This window comes from Pleurodeles waltl, chromosome 7, assembly GCF_031143425.1.
Source record: "Pleurodeles waltl isolate 20211129_DDA chromosome 7, aPleWal1.hap1.20221129, whole genome shotgun sequence".
Taxonomy (NCBI): domain Eukaryota; kingdom Metazoa; phylum Chordata; class Amphibia; order Caudata; family Salamandridae; genus Pleurodeles; species Pleurodeles waltl.
In genome coordinates, this window is record NC_090446.1 from 750,346,689 (window position 1) to 750,358,832 (window position 12,144).

The following is a 12,144-nucleotide window of genomic DNA, read 5'->3' on the forward strand; positions in this document are numbered from 1 at the left end:
GGACGATGGACAAGAAAATGAGTAATGGCGGGAACAGTCCTGACTGTAGGAATCTGACCAAAACCGTCCAATCTTACACCTGTAATCGGTGGACATTTAGACTCCTAGACTGGCACTTCGGGCACACTCCATCAGTTCACTCACAACATGAAAGCGAAATCGTGGTTTTCGGATACATGCCGACTGCACTGAATCAGTGTGCAATGTTTTGAATATGACCTAGCAAGTGCACCTGGTCCTTAGTAAGTAAACTTACAAGCGGACGCGTATAGGCCGATGAACCTTTTGAATCTCATGGAGTAACATCAATTATCAGTGTTATTAATCAACAACCACTAAGAGAATCATTAAGCATGAGCCAATATATCAACATTTTATGAATAACCACAACTCAATTATAAGTTTTTTATCAATTTTATTTCCCTAATAGTTACAATACTAGGTCATCAGGTTAGATCGAACTTTATTCAATCAGCTCAGAATTAGTTCATTAATGAACACCAATAACATAATCTAATCAGAAGTTGAGAAAACATATGCTCGAACACTTCAGCATAAGCCAGCAAAGATGAATATAACAGCATTAATAGCAGAGTTCAGCAATCAGTCTGTCAATCATTTGTCACTGTCAATCGTCACCCAAAGGACCCTTACTTAACCAAGATTAGCATCAGCATGTGGGACCTCATGCAAAAATAATTTAGAAAACATGAATTTGGAAAACATCTAACTAAGAGTCAAACTGTAAAACATCGCAGTTGGTACCTAGAAAGAAAGACATAAAAGTTAATCAGTCACATTGTCATAGCTACCTATCCACGAAATGGATCAGCAACAAAGTCAGTCTTCATCTTCAGGTAATCAATCGATCAGCAATGCATTAGGCTCTCAAGAGCATGAGCCCAATGACAGAATCTCGAACCGTGTCTCTTGACGTCATCAGCATTCACCCCTTGCATCTCGAATTTGCCCTCGCACCTGAAGTTTTAGCCCCTTGTCATCACTTTTTATTAGAGTTTTTCAGTCCATCCCCCTAATTCCTAATTGGTCAATCAGTTCTCCATATGTGACGTTACCCAATACATTTTATTCTACATATCTATGAGTTCTAGTATTTCATCTTTCTAAGTTCCTGGATTGGTCCACTGTACGATATCTTCATCATCCGGCTCTCCAGGTATCGAAAATGTTGCATGTTCCTCTTCAGTCAGTGCCTCTATTGTTCAAGTCCTGGGAAAGTACATTCAGTCTACTCTACACATAATTGTATCAAATTGACTTAATCATCTCCTATCCATCTTTACATTGCAGAAAATTCTAGCTAAGCACACAGTTCATGGTCGGTTCATAGGCACTAGCAACTTCTACAGTGTGCGTTTATTAATTCTGCTTCTGCATGAGGCCTGGCAAGTAGGCCACGGCTTTGGCTAAGTTAGCTTCTAAGATAAAATGCAAAACATAGTTTATACATCTCATTATGGCATATTACTACATCATTATTAGACATTTTCATTATTTCACACATTTTTAGTTCTTTTAGTACAAGTTCGTATATGTGGCTGACATACCTCATGGGCACATTTTCAAAAACATGCACATTAGCTCTCTACAATTAATTTCTCTATGAAATTTTATAAATCATAACATATACGCCTTTTTTCATAATTTCTACTTAGCATATCTGCGTCAACAATCTTACCTCTTTCCTCCCTATAGAAGATCTTAAAATGTCCTATTGGCTCCGGTTTCCTTTACTATATATAGACTTTCATATAACGCTTCAATATGTCAAGGTACCTTCTCAAATTCAATAAGTGAAAGCAGAGCAGAGAATTTAGAAAGCTAGTTCATAGTGACTGACTAATTGGTGGAAAGAACCAAGTGGGGTGTGGTGGCCGTGCTTTTTGTATGACCCCTGAGATTGGTTAGGTAAAAACCCACCCTGGGAAACACTGCTCACCTGCTCAGAAGAAACCCTCTTGGCTTTCCAGAAGCGATTGCCCAGCCACTGGAGAATTGCCTTGCCAGTTAAACCTGAGTTGGGGCAGCTCTAGCATTGTCTGCAAAGACTGTGGTCACTGCTGTTGGTGGCCAAGGCAGGATCTCTCGAAGATCCAGTCTCATCCCACAGGAGAAAGTTTCCCTACTTGCAGATACAGAACAAACGCCTTGATGTAAAGCCAATTAGTTGCTACAGTTTGGCTAGGACACACCATCTAGTCACTGTCAAAGAATGTGCCAGCTTCTTATTTTCAGGCTGGTAAAGTGCAGTTCACGAATGGGCTATAGGAACCCATTAGCAGTCTCTGGAAGACAGAAGCATCAGTGTACGGTTAGGGCTGCTGTTCTCTGTCAACTTGAAGACCTACTTAGCATGCTGCAGCATACCTGGAAGTCGTACATTTAACGTGTTATGGGTGATGCCACTGGATCCTCATTTGTCCGGAAGGGGAACGTGTCATAGCCACAAATCGTGGGGACGTGATCTTACAGCATGTGAGCTACGGGATCGCCAACACAATGGTGTATAATAAGTGCTAGGAGTAATGTCTTGTTTGAAAATAATCCAGTAGCAGCACGTTATTTGCAAGGATCCAGCAAGGCGTTGTTTGGGTAATTACTAGGTGTGGCAGATTATTGAAGGTGGGAAAGGAAAAACCTCTGCAGTAGTGTGATTGCTGCACAGCAGTGCTACAATAAAGTTGCTGAGGCAAGAATAATTGGTTACCCTCTTTTTGGTTGCTTAGGACAGAGGACAAAGCACAGAACTAAGTTTGGCTATGTCAAGAGGTGCAACAGCTGTTGTGGTACAAGGGTCAGGATGTGTCACTCTTTTAATTGTTTCTGTGTCAGGTTTAGGGCAGAGGAAAACCGGTTAAGGTGTCACTGCAGTACCCTGTAAGGTGAGGAAGAAGCCTACCATCCCACATGAAGGCCTTCAGTGCTGAGGGCTCTTCATTTGGGCGAGTTGATCAGTAAGGATGGTGCTGTTATAGGGAAACATTAAATACTTTGAGGGCTTGTAGTGTAATGAAATAGAGACCCTTGACTGCAGAAAACCTAATTAGGAGCATATAAGTTCATAGAGGTATTTAAAGAGCATGCATTGAGTACAGCACACAGGTCTTCCATGTGGAAATAGACTGCTCTTTCCTCCTATGCAGATACTGACCATCCATGCCATTATACCTTAACTATAATTGTTTGTGGAATCCTGTGACCAGAAATGGGGTCTTTGGTTGGCAGTCAGGTTGCCCCCTGTCCACGCGAGGACTCTCACTCTAGTGAGGGCAAAAGAGAAAAACACTTGGTTAACCCCCGCTCACCACCTTGATAGCTTGGCATGAGCAGAAAGGCTTAACCTAGAGGCAATGTGTAAAGTATTTGTACCAACACACACAGTAATACAGTGAAACACTACAAAATGAACACCACAACGGTTTAGAAAAATAATAAAAATAGTAAATATTTATCTAAATAAAACAAGACCAAATACGATAGAAATCCACCATACACAATTAAAAGTATGAATTCAGCAGTTAAAAACACAAAAATAGTGGCTAGAGGCACAAATGCTGCAATCTGATGTTAAAGCGGCATCAGGACGGAGTCGTTTCGCACAATGCTACCCCACTGGTGCCACTTACGGAGTCACACGGACCCCCAGGTACAGTACCTTAGCAAAATGTATGGAAAACAGGCTGGTGCCTAGAGTCTGAGGGCGAGGCGTCGCTGGATCTGATGCGGTGTCAGTTCTGGTGCAAGATGAAGGAGCAGAGGCATTACAAAGAGGCATCTGGTCATTGCTGTGGATCAGTGGACGTAGAGGAGGCATTGGTTGCGTGGAGCTGGTCCCTTGACACTTCTGGCAAACTCGAAGTCTGACGAAATTACAATGCTGCGGGGTGACCTCACAGGGTCGCGATCAAGTCACAGAGTCACAGGGGCTTCGCGGAGTTGCGTGTTACGAATGTTGGGTGTACGACACTCCAACTCACAAGTTAATGCTGACATCAGCAGCTGCAGTGACATTGGTCTTACGTTGACGGTGGGGTCGTCATGTCTTGGCGATGTCCACGGATCCCGGTGTAGGTGGCATCGCAAACTTGCGTCCTTAGCGAAGTCACATGGAATCATCTGGCATCATTTGACAGGATTTTCAACAGAAATTCACTTCCAGGAGCCCTGGAACTGGAATAGCAACCTTTGGCAAGCTAGAATCCACAGCGTGCAGACTCAGTGTGTCAGGATACTTCAATTCGATTTCCTCAGAAGCAGAAGATATCTCCTCAGTCCCGACCCGAGCTACTCACAACGAATATTAATCCTTCGTGCTGAGTACCCCGGAGGGGGAAAGGGAAATGGGATGGTAGAGAGACTGCCACAGAGATGATGAACGCCAGTACTCAGTCTGCCTCTTCACATCTAAGATTGATACAGCACCTGCAAGAGTCACAGTCGCAATTACTAGGGACATACAACATCAGTTTTTCACTTTCTACTCTCAACACTTAATTCTCTTTAATTCTATTATTTTTTCACTCACCCTGAGTTCTCTGTAGCCTTGCTTCTCTCTATAAATGATAGCTCTTCTTAAAAAATGCTTATTACTGATTCTGGAAGAACTTCTCAACCTTTGTTAGAGATTGGTTTTATGTTGCTATATATATATATATATATAGTTGGTGATAATGTGTTCTTCAAATCAGCTGATGTTATTTAATTTCTCCTCTCTTATTGTGACTTCTGTCAATACTTGTATTTATAAATGCTTGTTTATTAAAGTTCGTTTCTCCTTTCTTACTTTGACATTTGTTGATAACTTGTATTTGTAAATGCTTGTTTATTTAAGTTTGTTTCTCTTTTAAACTCTATTTTGGTTTATTACCATTGAATTTGTAAATGCTTATTTGTTAACAGTTCGTTTTTCCTTTAAACTTGGCCTTTCTTTATAACCTTGACATTTGTAGATACTTGCTCTTTTAAAGTTCGTTTTTTCTTTGACTTTAATATCTTAAACAAGAACCTTGTAAACATAAGGTTAATTCATACATTAACTCTGTAGCCTTGCCGACTTCCACGGGAACGGTCTACTATCAAACTCTTCGAATAAACCTTGACAATATTTATCCGTTTTCTGTAATATAATCTTCAAATGTAATTTTACCTCACAGGAGTTTCTGTTCTGAAGCGCGCTCTCTCTCCACACAGCTGATTCCTGTCAGACCTCAGTTGAAGTGCAAGGCTTCCAGCTGGAGAGCTCGTAACCTAGCAACCAACCGATTGCAAGACTAGAACTGTAACTAACCTTCAGGACTCACAGCAGCCATCTTGGATCTTCTCTTCTTGATTCTTCCTTTGAAATAAGCGCAAGATTACTCTGCAAACCTTCTTCCAGTTTGGGCTTTGCTGTCTCCACTGAGGATATCTCTTTGCTTTTCTCATGCACTTCTTTGATTTGACTTGGCAAGTTTGTGTGGTCATGACAGTACTCCCCCTCAAGGAACAGTTCTCCAATTTAGGTTTGCTTGGGTAGGTTCTATGAAAGTTTCTCACTAATCTTGAAGCATGTACATACTCGTGCGGCTCCCAGGATCGTTCCTCTGGACCATAACCTTTCCAATCAATTAGATAATAAAGCTGGCTGTTGGAAAATGGGTTATTGGTAGGGCAGGTAGGTACCTACACCTAGCAACAAGCCACAAACCTCCACAAAAGTACAGTTAGGTCTCAGTAAATTAATCCCAGCTCTACCCTTGGTAGCTTGGCATCGAGCGTCAAGGCTTAACTTAGGAGACAAAGTGTAAAGCATTCAAATATCACAAAACAGTAATTAAATAAAACACAGGAAACAGTTTAAAAATCCAAAACCAATTTATAAAAATAGCTTATATTTTTATCTTTAAAATGACACAAAAACGATTAAAATCGGTTCAGGGGAACCGGAGATATGAATTTTTAAATTATTATTATTTTCTAGCGCATAGAAACAAAAAGCGCCAATCGGGTCATCTGGTTGCACCAGGACCGGGACAAGGTCAAACTTTCAGGCCGACCGCGATGGAGCCCTGCTCGGATACAGGTCGCGGGAAGCCTCGGTTAAAAAGTTACCTTCTGACTTAGTCTTTATTTTGAAGTTTTTCTTCACCGGGACGAACCTGCCAGTTGGATCCGACCTCCTGGAGCCCTTGTCCGGATACGCGAAGTCGGTTTCCTCGGTGGTGATTTCTACCTTCGGACTTAGTCGTTTTTTCGAGATGAAAATCCTTCGACCGGGGTAAACCTGGATCTTGATCCGACGTCCGTGGAGCCCTTCTCGGATACGATGGCTGGAAGGTCCCGGTCAACTTTTTACGTTCGGACTTAGTCTTTTTTTCGGATGTTTTTCTTGACCGGGACGAACCACGAAGTCAGGCCGGGTCGCGGTTGAGGCAAGCCGGCTAGAATTTCCGCGTCGAGTCGGTCACTTTATGGAGCTTTTTTCTAAAATTTCTCCAATCTTTTCCAAACTTCTGGGGCTTCACCCAGATGTTCTTTTAAGGTTCTTTTGGGGTCCACAGCTCACCCCAAGGGTCCAGAAGTTCTGTGATGGTCCTTGGGAAGTGCGGACTTCAACTCCCAGAGTGCACCTGGCGCAAACTCCTTTTTGGCCACTGGGCAGTGGTCAGCTGGTCACTTTTTCAGGAGTTGGTGCAGGGGACTCTGGTTAGCAATTTTTCACCTGTAGCAAACAGGGAGTCCCTCCTTGAACCAGTGGAAGCCAGGCAAAGTCCTTCTTGTGGTGAAGCCCAAGTGTGCAGCTGGTGCAGTCTTTCTGAGTGCAGGGTCCAGGTGCAGGCCAGGGGTCCAGCAGGGCAGTCCTTCTTCTCCTTGTAGTTCTTTCTTCTTGAAATTTGGTGGGGATCTGAGGCGTGGGTGCAGGTCTGCCAGTTTTATCCTTGCTCCTGGGTGAAAAGCAGGGGGGCCCTGGTCCTCCAATCAGGGACAGGGTCGTCCCCCTGTGATGACCACTTCCTGGGAAGTGTGGCAAAAATCCATCCCAGAAGGCAATAGTCTCTAAAAATCCAAAATGGATGAATCTGATTTTTGGAGGAGAGATCTGGCTGAGCCCACCCACTGGTGTGGCTAAAAATCATAAACACACCCCTCTCTTGCCCTCTCCTAATCTAATCAAGGGGGCACCTAGCTGTCTGGGGTTGCAGGATGTGGGGGTGTTGCTGGGTGCTCCAGATGTCCTTCTCTGCCTTTGAAGACCAGTTTGGCAGCCCTCCCCCTTCCTGCTTCCCCATCTGCTGAGGGGAGATTCTCTCCCCCAAGCACATTCCTTTGTGTAAAGCCAGGCCACTTCACACCTCATTAAAGTGGCCTGGCAGAAGCTGCTGCAGGCTGGCCAATCAGAGCACAGCAGCAAAAACAATGCAGAGCTGAAATTGGCAACTTTTTAGGTAAAGTCTAAACTTTTTACCTGCACTAGTTATATTAAATCCAACAACTGGAAGTTGTGGGATTTATTATAACAATCAATTTGATACCAAATTCTTGGTATGTAACATTTAAGGAGACTTTAAAATTTAAAATAAAGTCTGCCCATTCTAGCCTATGAAGGCCATTTACTTCAATGAGGGAAAAACGAATTTGGCTGTTTTTACCTCACCAGGGCTTATAAATCTATTTTTATAAAGTCCCTGCTTATAGTTACATGGCACCCAGCCCTAGGGGCACATAGGGCACACCTTAGGGGTGACTTATATGTAAAAATAAGGTAGTTTAAAACTTTGGAAGTACCTTTAATTCCAAAGTCGAATTTGCATATAACTTTAATTTAAAAGCAGCCAGCAAGGCAGGCTTGCTTTTAAAATGACACTGGGCACCTCAGCAATGCACCTAGGTGTGCACCACCTATGCTGTGGTCCCTAAACCTACATGCCCTACCATATACTAGGGACTTATAGGTAGGTTAACTTAGCCAATTATAATTAGCCTAATTTGCATATCCATTTTACACAGAGCACTGGCCCTGGGACTGGTAAGCAGTACCCAGGGCACAGCCAAGAGTCAGTAACCACCAGTACCTATCCAGAAAGAGTGGGGGTGATCAGGCAAAAAAAAAGGACTTTCCTACACTGCCCCCCCCCAGATGAAAGGTGATGGGTACTAACCTACACCCTGGTAGTCCTCATCAGCTAAGTGGAAAAACCTGGAAAGGCCATCTGCATTGGCATGAGCAGTCCCAGGTCTGTGCTCCACTGTGAAGTCCATCCCCTGTAGGGAAATGGACCACCTTAACAGTTTTGGGTTCTCCCCCCTCATCTGCATCAACCATCTGAGAGGTCTGTGGTCAGTTTGTACACGGAAGTGAGTGCCAAACAAGTAAGGCCTCAACTTCTTCAGGGACCAAACCACAGCAAAGGCCTCCCTCTCAATGGCACTCCATTTTTTCTCTCTGGGGAGTAGTCGCCTGCTGATGAAGGCAACTGGGTGATCATGGCCCTCTTCATTAACTTGTGCTAACACTGCCCCAATCCCTTCCTCTGAAGCATCTGTTTGCACTACAAATTCCTTGCTATAGTCAGGGGCCAGTAACACTGGTGCTGAACACATAGCCTGTTTTAGGGTGTCAAAAGCTTTCTGACACTCTGGGGTCCAAATGACCTTCTTGGGTTGTTTCTTGGAGGTAAGCTCAGTCAGAGGGGCCACTATGGTCCCAAAATTCTGAACAAACCTCCTGTAATACCCAGTCAGGCCAAGAAAGGCCCTGACCTGAGTCTGGGTTTTTGGAGCCTCCCAATCCAGGATAGTCTGGATCTTGGGCTGGAGAGGTTGTACATGGCCTCCACCAACAAGGTGGCCCAGGTACACAACAGAACTTTGCCCTATCTGGCACTTGCTTGCCTTGATAGTCAGGCCTGCTTGAAGCAGGGCCTGAAGCACTTCCTTCAGGTGGACCAGGTGGTCCCTCCAGGTGGAACTAAATACAGCTATATCATCCAGATAAGCTGCACTAAAAGATTCCAACCCAGATAGGACTCTATTCACCAACCGTTGGAAGGTGGCAGGAGCATTTTTCATCCCAAAGGGCATCACCTTGAACTGAAAGTGGCCCTCTGGTGTGGAAAATGCTGACCTCTCCTTAGCTCTTGGACTTAAGGCAATCTGCCAATATCCTGAGGTCAGATCAAATGTGCTCAGGAATTTGGCAGCCCCCAACCTGTCAATGAGCTCATCAGCTCTAGGTATGGGGTGAGCATCAGTCCTAGTGACTGCATTTAGACCTCTGTAGTCCACACAGAATCTTAATTCTTTCTTCCCACCTTGGGGATTAGCTTTGGGCACCAGTACCACTGGACTGGACCAAGGACTATCAGAGGGCTCAATTACCTTCAGGTCCAACATCTTAGCCACTTCAGCTTTGATGTTGGCCTTGACCTGGTCAGACAGCCTGTACAGCTTGTTCTTGACAGGCAAGCTGTCACCAGTGTCAACATCATGGACACACCAATTGGTGAGTCCAGGGGTCAGGGAGAACAGACTAGCAAACTGTCCCAAGACTTGCTTACAGTCTTGTTGTTCCTGATCTGTCAGTTTGGGAGAGAGTACCACTCCCTCCACTGACCCATCTTTTTCCTTTGAGGACAGGAGGTCTGGCAGAGGTTCACCCTCCTCCTCCTTCCCTTCATCAGTGACCATCAGCATGGTCATGTCTGCCCTGTCCTGGTGGGGTTTCATCCTATTAACATGCAGGATCCTGTGAGGATTCCTGGGGGTGCCAAGGTCCACCAAGTAGGTGACCTCACCTTTTTTCTCTAGGATTGGATAGGGCCCAGTCCATTTGGCCTGTAGTGCCCGAGGAGCCATGGGCTCCAAAACCCACACCAGCTGTCCTGGGTAATACTCAGGCATGGTAGCCTTTTGATCATGCCAGAGCTTCATGAGCTCCTGACTGGCCTCCAGGTTCCTGCTTGCCTTCTTCATATACTCAGCCATGCGAGACCGCAGGCCTAGTACATAATCCAGCACATTCTCCTTGGCTTCCTTGAGAGGCTTTTCCCAAGACTCTCTCACCAAGCACAATGGGCCTCTTACAGGGTGCCCAAACAGTAACTCAAAGGGGCTGAATCCAACCCCCTTCTGTGGCACCTCCCTGTAGGCAAACAGCAGGCATGGGAGGAGGACATCCCATCTCCTCCTGAGTTTGTCAGACAAACCCATGATCATGCCCTTCAGGGTCTTATTGAATCTTTCCACCAGACCATTGGTCTGTGGATGGTAGGGTGTGCTGAACTTATAAGTAACACCACACTCCTCCCACATGGCTTTCAGATAGGCTGACATAAAGTTTGTGCCCCTATCTGAGACCACCTCCTTTGGGAATCCCACTCTGGTGAACACACCAAGTAGGGCCCTAGCCACTGTGGGTGCAGTGATTGTCCGGAGGGGTATTGCCTCAGGGTACCTGGTGGCATGGTCCACTACCACCACAATGTACCTGTTACCTGAAGCAGTTGGTGGGTCTAGGGGACCAACAATGTCAATCCCCACCCTCTCAAAGGGAGTCCCAACCACTGGCAGTGGAATTAAGGGAGCCTTTGGCTTGCCCCCTGTCTTGCCACTGGCTTGACAGGTGACACAGGAGCTGCAAAACTCCCTGACTTTTTCTGACATTTCAGGCCAAAGAAAATGGTTGACCAGCCTGTTCCAGGTCTTGGTCTGTCCCAAATGACCAGCTAAGGGGATATCATGGCTTAAGGTAAGGAGGAATTCTCTATACTTTTGGGGGACCACTACTCTCCTAGTAGCCCCTTCTTTGAGGGTCCTAGCCTCAGTGTAGAGAACTCCATCCTCCCAGTAAACCTTGTGGGTACCACTGGTATCCCCTTGTTCTTGCCTGGCAGCAGTCTGTCTCAGGCCCTCAAGAGTGGGACACTCTCTTTGTCCCTGGCACAAATCTTCTCTGGTGGGCCCACCTGCCCCTTGCAGTTCTGCCAAGTCAGGCAGAGTTTGCAGGGAAGGTGTCCCTCCCTCAGAGTTCAGATCCTCCCCCTCAGGGTTGGATTCTTCCTGACCCTCTGTACTTGTTGGGGCTGGTAAGCCAGACCCAGTGCCCTTTCTCTTCTTCTTGGAGGCTTGGCCCATTGTTCCAGGGTCCAAGTGTCCAGCATTTCCCTGTTGTGCTGCCTGTGACCTGGTCACAGCACACACCCATTCAGGGAGATCCAGCATCTTTGCATGGACCCTTCTCTCCACTTCTGACCATTCAGATGCTTCAAGATCATTTCCCAGCAGACACTCTACTGGGAGGGCAGGAGCTACAGCTACTTTTTTAGGGCCAGTCACACCTCCCCATTCCAGACTCACCATAGCCATGGGATGGAGTTTGGTTCTGGTATCTGCATAAGTCACCTGGTGGAAGACACCAGGTAAGACCTGCTCTGGAGAAACCAGCTTTTCTGCAACCATTGTCACACTGGCTCCTGTATCTCTCAGAGCTTCCACTTCAGTCCCATTGACTTTAGGCCTCTGCCTATACCTCTGCATGATGGGAGGTAAGGTGGCCGTAGTTGCAATGTCCACCCCACCCACGGATACTAAGGTGACTTCAGTGTACCCTGATTCCACCCCTGGGCCAACTTCCACCCCCAACCCTACACTAGCAATCCCCTGGGATTGCCCACCAGTGGGGGGCTTCTTGGTGCAGATAGCATCTCCTCTTTTATGTCCTGGCTGATAACAGTCAAAACACTTGCCGGCCTTAGCAAGCTCCTGAAACTTTCCTGCTTTAGCAGGATCAAAATTCTTTCCCTGATACCCTTTCCCTTTAAAAGTGAATTGGCTCGGGGCTCCCCCTCCCTGAGAAGTTTTTGGGGACTCTTGTGAGGACTCTTTGGGTTTTTTGTCATCTTTCCCCTGGTTCTTCCCCTGAGAAGAACCATGTCCTCCCTTTTTCTGATCACCCCCTGGGGGTCTCTGGTTAACCCTAGTTCTTAACCAGTCATCTGCTGCCTCCCCCAGCTCTCTGGGGTTGGTCAACCTAGAGTCTACTAGATACTGGCGGAGCCTCTCTTGGACACAATTAGTTAGAAGGTGCTCCCTCATAATCAGATTGTACAGCCCCTCAAAGGTACTTACCCTGTTGCCCTGTATCCA